Source organism: Protopterus annectens, chromosome 1.part2 (genome assembly GCF_019279795.1).
Source record: "Protopterus annectens isolate FY-2018-M chromosome 1.part2, PAN1.0, whole genome shotgun sequence".
Lineage (NCBI taxonomy): Eukaryota > Metazoa > Chordata > Ceratodontiformes > Protopteridae > Protopterus > Protopterus annectens.
The window spans coordinates 220817686-220825049 of NC_056727.1; the positions used below are offsets into that span (position 1 = coordinate 220817686).

Sequence of the window (7364 nt, forward strand, 5' to 3'; positions counted from 1 at the left end):
TTAGCTACATAAATAAGAATACGCATAAATAACTGAAGTGGATATTAACTGCAGAAACAATTTTGTTTAATCAATACATTAATATACACTTTAAAACTGCACTAAAACTGCACTGCATCAAAAGCTGCTTTATTTCCATTTACAGAAGTCCCACAACAAACTTTTTATGCGTAAAGAGATGTCAACTTTTCAAATTTCCAAACTGGCATATTTCTTCATGATCTGTATGATTTTCAGGACAAACCACACCCTCATTCTCATCCAGTGTAAATTACCTGATTTCACTTCGTTACAAACAAACTAATGAGTTTGTTTATTTTTCTCATGTCATAGGAAGAATATTACATTGTTGCGGATTACACTCGTCTTGAAGTCCTGTAATGCTGAGAGAAAATTCAGATATTTCCCTAGATTACTAGATACTTATTTCCTAAGATACAACTGGGCAAATCAGTTCTCTGCAAAAATAGAGACGTGTGATAACCTTTTACTTTACTTTACACGTTCAATGAAAAAATAATTCTACACACCTACACGTCTTAAAACATTATTACAATAGTTATATATGCTAACATAACGCCCTTCCCTTAGCACTAAATGAATCACTATATACCAGTGCAGGAGCAAGTTCAGGACATGACGTCATTTCCGGTCCTGCTATTAAGTCAAGACGGAACAGTGAGAAGAGGGATCTAATCAGTGGAAATATGTTTTAGGGAAATGTAGTCGACCGAAATTAAGGCCCGTATTCAATGTGGTTTTAACCCGTTTCCACCGGATTTTTCTGTGAGTACGAGTCGAGCTTTGTAAACAATAACAGTCTCTCTTTAACAAGGTGTAACTATGTTGGCCTTTGTGGTTAAGAGACAACCTGCCCTATATAGCAGGAACAAGAAGTTATCAAATGTTTACCCTGTGTGACACTGGTAAACATTTAAGAAGTATCAGTTAATGTAAATAGTTGAAAAACATGGGTATCCAGAGATACAAATAGCATTTGAGCTTTAGGAGCTGTCAGTATGCATATGTGAGGAGAATTATTCGTGAGTTCTGCAGTCCCAAGACAAAGTAGTGGGGCAATGAATAACACATCAGAATGATATCCTATGTTTTTCGTGGTTTATATTTCTGTGTGTCCTTTGACAGTCGTAAGGAATGCTGATGATGGAACTGTTAGAAGCATGTCATTATGTGTTGTACACAATTCAGAGTGGTAAATGAGTGAAACTGGGGGGATTTCAGTTACAAAATTCGCAGGTTATAACTTGCGAGTCCCAGGACTACTTTCTAATAATTAAGTGAGGGATGGGTATGGCTGACTGTAAGAACTCGGTGTCATAGTCCACTAGCCTGTTACACATCCTTGTGCATCGCTGACTTGGAGAAAGGGGAACACACTTCACTAGTGCTATTGCTCTAGCGTCATTTGAGCGAGTAATGAAGGAGTTGGAGATATGTGAATGGCAAGACATTAGATGCCATGGGATTTTGTTTTGAAGTGCTGTAAATATTAAGTATGGAAAGTGATTAAGAGCAAAACATTTTTCCTTTTTTTTTCTTTTTGTACACAGCTTGAACTTAGTCAAACTTTTGGTTGGTTCATTTCTTGATAGACAGTTGGCACAAATGGCATTGTCAGTGAATGGGTCACTGCTGGTTAGATTTCAAATTAATCTTGCATTATATGAACTCCAGAGTTGCTTATAATTGTAGCAGGGTGCAGTGTGTATCCCTTCACCCCCAAGCGAGAGGAGAGGCAACGGCTAGCTTTGCTTTTTCATTGACATTTTTTTGAATGCATTAGATTAATTGGATTGTTCAAGATTGATGGCCCTCCTCAAGCTTTGTGTTTCGTGTTCGTCATAGCTGTATTCTTTCGTCAGAATTGGAAATTGGAATGTCAGTTGCATGACTGCTGGTTTCATTGGCATTAATACTATTCTGTCTTGGTGATGGTGTATTTTTAGGTGTATAGAAGAAGTGATTATCACGCTGTCAGAAATACACAATACAAACATTTAAAGCTTAAAACCATAAAACATCATATTAATGAGTTAAATGGAGCTTTTTCTGTAGTCTTTCCCTGTAACTATGTATTACCTATCAGAAACGTCTGACCTTGGTTATTCCTCATGGGTATGAAAGTTGCACTGTGATGTAACTTTCAGTTGTGCTTTTTGAATACTGATGCACAATTTGTATTAGGATTGAAGTTTTGGGGTTAGGCTTTAGCTTTTTAGTATTAGGTTTGAAAGCTGTATTTCTTATTTCAAGAGCTGGGCATAACTTGTTTCTCTTTCTCTGAAAAGTGACTTTACAAATATGTTTTGCCTTGACTCGCCATAGAGAAGAGGCCCTGTATATGAAGGGTATTGGTCACATTTCCTTCTATGTATAGTGCTCCCTCCTCAAGGTTTTAAAAGGCGGCCAGTCACCACCACCATACCTCTCAGCTGTCCTATTTTTTGACTCATATTTTTGGTCTGTTTTTCATAAAATTTAGATTTTCTGGCAAATTATTGGCAATTGATTGAGGATTAAACTCAGAAATTAATGATAGGCATTTGAATTGCAGACTTAATACCCTTCAGAAAATTTATGGTAATTTAAATTCTATTATCCTGTCAACTTTCTAAGTTTTTATAAGAGCAATATTTTAAAATTGTCACTATTTTTGGGCCTTTGTCCCCCATTATTTATGAATTTGTCCCTATTTCTTGCTCTAACAGATTGAGTTGTACGACCACCACTGTTTGCCTTTCACTGACTGGTATAGATTTTACTGACAAAGAAGGTGCCCAGGCTGTGGAAGTCTTTTATTTTTTAGGCTTTCTACTCTGTGCAAAAAGCGAAAGGACATCTGGCTTTTGTAATGGTTCACAAACTATCTAGCTGTACATATGGGTAGAGTGCAGATTATTGGCACACTCTTAGGAACTCTGTTTATCCAGCTGCATGCTGCAAGGATATGTGCTGGAGCCCTTCCTGCTATTGTTCTTAAGCACTAGACTCACACATAGCTTGGAGGACATTATTTGCTGTGCAGATAAGGTCCTACAAGAGCCTGTTAATCACTGAAAGGCATCTACTTCCTTCTCCAGCAAGACCTGGCCTAGCTATTTGACTGAACAACAGACAATTGGGGTAAGAGTATTAATAAAATCAAGGTCATACTTGGTACAACTGCACAAAAAACCCTATGTCCCTGTGACAAGATTGTCACAATACAGTCTTGTACTCCTCTTGAAATGGCCCAAAGTTGGGGGCATCTTGATGTGTCATTGGCTTTATTGACATACATTGTTATGGTTGTGGTGAAAATTACTGTGTTTAAAATGAGCTGTAGAATTAACATCTTCTTTACCTGTGACAAGGCTACAGGAAAAGACACGCTCTTGCCTTCACTATAGTAGTACACCATTTCTCACACAATGATACAACACTACATCACTTTTCAAGTTGCTTTTAAGTAAAGCTTGTGGAGTCATGATCCAAACACCTTAAAAGAAGCTTCACTGTGTAACCGCTTCATCTGCTGCACTGTTCTCATGATTTCATGCCTAACACAGTCTCTCCCTCTCCACTTCAACAGACCTCTCTATCTTTCCTACAGCTTTCTCTTAATAACAAAGCCTTCTCTGTTTGGCACACAGAGACTGTAGCAATGTACTAATAAAACTGTAACATTGTATTGCAAAAAAAAGGCCTTTGACTACACCTTTCAGTTTATCTTCCTGCATAGGCTGCTATGACATGATTTGATAAACCCTGGCTGTTCACACTTGGTCTTGATTTGCAGTAGGTTTGCCATTGTATGTTAATTTTCTTACATGGATAGATGCATATAGTTTCACTTTTTGTGGTATAACATTATTTTGCATAGTTCATAATCAAGTAATATTTTTTGTTAATTCTTTCTTTATTTCCATTTGTTTACCAAAAAAGTCTGAATGAGCAAAGAAGCCACTTTTTAGAGGAGACCCAGGGAGAAAAGCTCCTCAAGAAATAGTACCAGTAGTGTACATACAGTATACAGACTAATCTTGTAACATTAACATTACATACAAAGTGAGGATAAATAAAGCTGATAATTATGAAGTAAACAAGTATAAATAGCAGCAACATGGTGACCATTTTGTGCAGTTAAGTAGTAGCACATTATGGCAGATATAATTGCATGCATTTTATCACAGGAGTAGAATAGAAAAATGAGAGAGAAGACATGTACGTGTAAATAGGAGAGGTAGTTTAGGAATAATTTAGCCCGGAGAATAGCAGGTGCATAGCCAAGAGTCAAGCAGGAACTGTTTTAATTCATCTCTGAAGATATTTGCATTGTGGAGGAGTCTCTATGGGAAATTGAGTTCCATGATTTTGAGATAGGAGAAACGACGCTTCCTGTTTTGTTGTGAGCATTGTGAATTGAGAAGAGATGTTTCACAGTCAAGTGGAGGGCACTGTTGGTGGAGTGGAGTTGTAGTATCCTGTTTATAGCAGGGGATTTTTCGGAGTGAATGTCTAATCTGTGTGCAAATTGAAGTTGAGAGTAGTGGAGGAGGTGAGAGTAGTGGAGGAGGTGAGGTAGCTCAAGCCAGTTCAGGTCCCTGGAGGCAATCTGGTGATGTATGGAAGATGGCTTGTTGGTAGAAAATTTGATAATTTTTATTATATCATTGTGTGAAGTTTGTCAGGATGTACTGGGTGTTGGTGAAAATAACAGAGACTTACAGAAATGTAGGCAGCAGGTAGGTGGATGCTAATATTATCCAGCTAGTTTGTCAGATGTTTGACTCTTTGTGGCAGACCTAGCTTTTGATCATACCTCTCGATCTGTAAGGGCAAGAAAATTGGAAAAAGCCAAAATGATTGGGGTGGGGGGTAAACAGCCAAGATCCAGGCCAGACTTTAAATATTGTCTTTATAAAATTATGAAGGCCATGAAGTCAGAAACTCAGATCCATCCATTCACATCCCCTTTTCTCCATTTTTGCACATGGGGTCAGGGTGTCACTTTCAGCAGTGACAATCATCTATAGCCAAGGTTTACACCACCAGATGGCTAGCCTTGCAGAGGTAGTTCATCCACAGTACACAGTCTCACACACACTCGACACCTATGGTCAGTTTAGATTGATTTGAAGTCAGAAACTCAAATATTTGCCAGTATTTAGTGAATTCAATCCTCGGTGATTTGCCAGAAAAAAAAAAAACAAGTATTATGAGGAACAGACAAAAAATGTGAAGTTATCTGCAGTGGTGATTTGAAAGTTAGCTATGCCTTTGGTATAAGACTTGGGAGTTCATAGGTTCATAGGAGGGTACTAGGCTATTAGCCCTAGGGCCTATATAAGCCTAGCCAAAAATGTACCCTGACTTTCGCCACCCAAGAAAATTATTTTCCTGTGCCCTTGTCGAGCAGAACCACAAAAGTGATCCCCAGGGTGAATTTCTTATCTCTCATCCAATCAGCAAGACTTTTCTTGAAGAGTGCTAATGAGGAGCTCTGTTTGACATAGGAGTATGGGAAGTCTCTGGGACAGGAATCTATCCCTCCAGCATGTTCTGTTTATTGTGGTGACAAGGTTTAGGTCCCTAGAGCGTGTAGCTCGGAGGGATTGGGATTTCTTTAAGTGGAGCATGTCCAACAGCTCTGGGTTTGACAGCTTTGTATGTTGGGCAGAGATCACCTCTTAGTAGGCTATATGCGATGGAGTAAAGCTGGAGTTTTTTGAGGTGGTCTGCGTAGGGCATCTGTTTGAGGCCAGTATTCCTCTTTGTGAGGTATTTCTGTGGCCTTTCCAGTTGTTGTAGATGTCTTGTGAGGTACATACCAAAAGGAGCATTGTACTCTATAATGGGTCTAATGAGTGATGAGTAGAGGGGAACAATGACCTCTTTTTTTTTTTTTTTTTTGTCTGGATGAGAAACCTTTTGTGATGAGGTGAGCCACGTAGAAGGATTTCCTGACTACTGTGGCTATGTGATTATCAAAGGAGAGACTACTGTCCACCTGTGTCCCAAGGTCTCATCATATTTTCGTCATTAAGTAGACTACCAGCTATGTGGTAGTTCATGGGTACAGAGTTTTTACTAAAGGGGATGACAATACACTTTTTGGCATTGAGCTTCAGACCATGGCTTTGACACCAGGCATCTGTCTCAGTGAGGCCCTTTTGTAGTATGTCCACATCGTTAGGAGTTTCGATTATGGCTCCTAGTTTGCAGTCATATGCAAACTTTGTTAGCCAAAGACCTTCTGTGTTAGCCTGTACTTCAGAGAAGTAGATACCAAACAGAAGAGGACCCAGGACTGAACCCTGTGGTACTCCACTTGTCACTGGTCTGAAGTCAGATTTGGAGTCTGCTACTTTCAAAGTGTGGGTTCTGAACGTGAGCCAGTTGGCAACCCATCTTGTGACATAGGGATTTATACCTAGTTTAGTGAGCTTATCTATAATTCCAGAGTGGGGGATGGTGTCGAAAGCCTTGGCAAGATCTAGATAAGCTGTGTGAACCACCTTACCCTCATCTACGGCTATGGTGACTGCTTCAAAGAAGTCAGTCAGGTTTAGGAGACATGATCTGCCTTCTACAAATCCAAACTGGGTAGGGTCCAGAGTTTGGAGATTACCAATGTCTTTGTTTGAGTTCCATGATACGTTCCATGACCTTGCAGACCAGGCTCGTCAGGCTAATGAGGTGGTAGTTCCCGGGGTCCCTCGTGGCTTCCCCTTTGTGGAGTGGGATAACTGTCACGGTGCGCCATTCAGTGGGCACAAAGCCTGAGGTGAGGCTATGACTGAACATGGTACTTGGGTAGGGTGCCAGTTCATTCTGTAGTTCGTGTAGAACGCAGTCTGGGATATTGTCAGGTGCCATGGATGCTGTGTTCTTGGCTTTGGAGAGTTTTTTTTACCTGTGCAGCCGTGATTACAGGAACTTCGCATTCTTCCGGTATGGAGATGGGCCCTCTAGGGGTTGAGAGGGGGTTAAAGTTAGCACTGAACCTATCTGCCAGAATGTTGGCAATATCAGCTGGTTCTATATTTAGTGCCATTGTGCTGTAACTCAGAGCAGATCTGAGTGTTGCCATTGAGATTCTTGACATAGCTATAGAATGCTTTGTGGTTGTCTTTAGAGTTAGTGGCAATTTTGTTTTTGTAACTAGCTTTGGAGGATTTTATGAGGGATCTCAGCTTCTTACTGAGGTTGACCTTGAAATCGCCAATTATTAGGGTATTAGGTTGTACCCTAATACTCTCCAGTGTATCAGGAAATGAGGAGTGGGAATTCTGGGGGCATGGTGCGGGGTCTGTAGCAAGCTACAATTTGGATTGAGGTCTTGCCCAGAGTTAGTTGCACTT

At 39.9% G+C, this 7364-nt stretch overlaps 1 protein-coding gene across 4 annotated transcripts in view; it reads left to right on the forward strand.

The window, feature by feature from the left end:
• The first annotated feature begins 632 nt into the window (after positions 1-632).
• Positions 633-7364, forward strand: part of AFTPH (aftiphilin) — a 1798650-nt gene continuing 1791918 nt past the window's right edge. For 3 of the 4 annotated variants that reach the window (XM_044055647.1, XM_044055663.1, XM_044055669.1), the window contains exon 1: positions 633-786. The gene's annotated coding sequence lies outside the window, so the exon portion shown is untranslated. The remainder of the gene's footprint in view (positions 787-7364) is intronic. The other variant, XM_044055671.1, reaches the window with a different exon arrangement.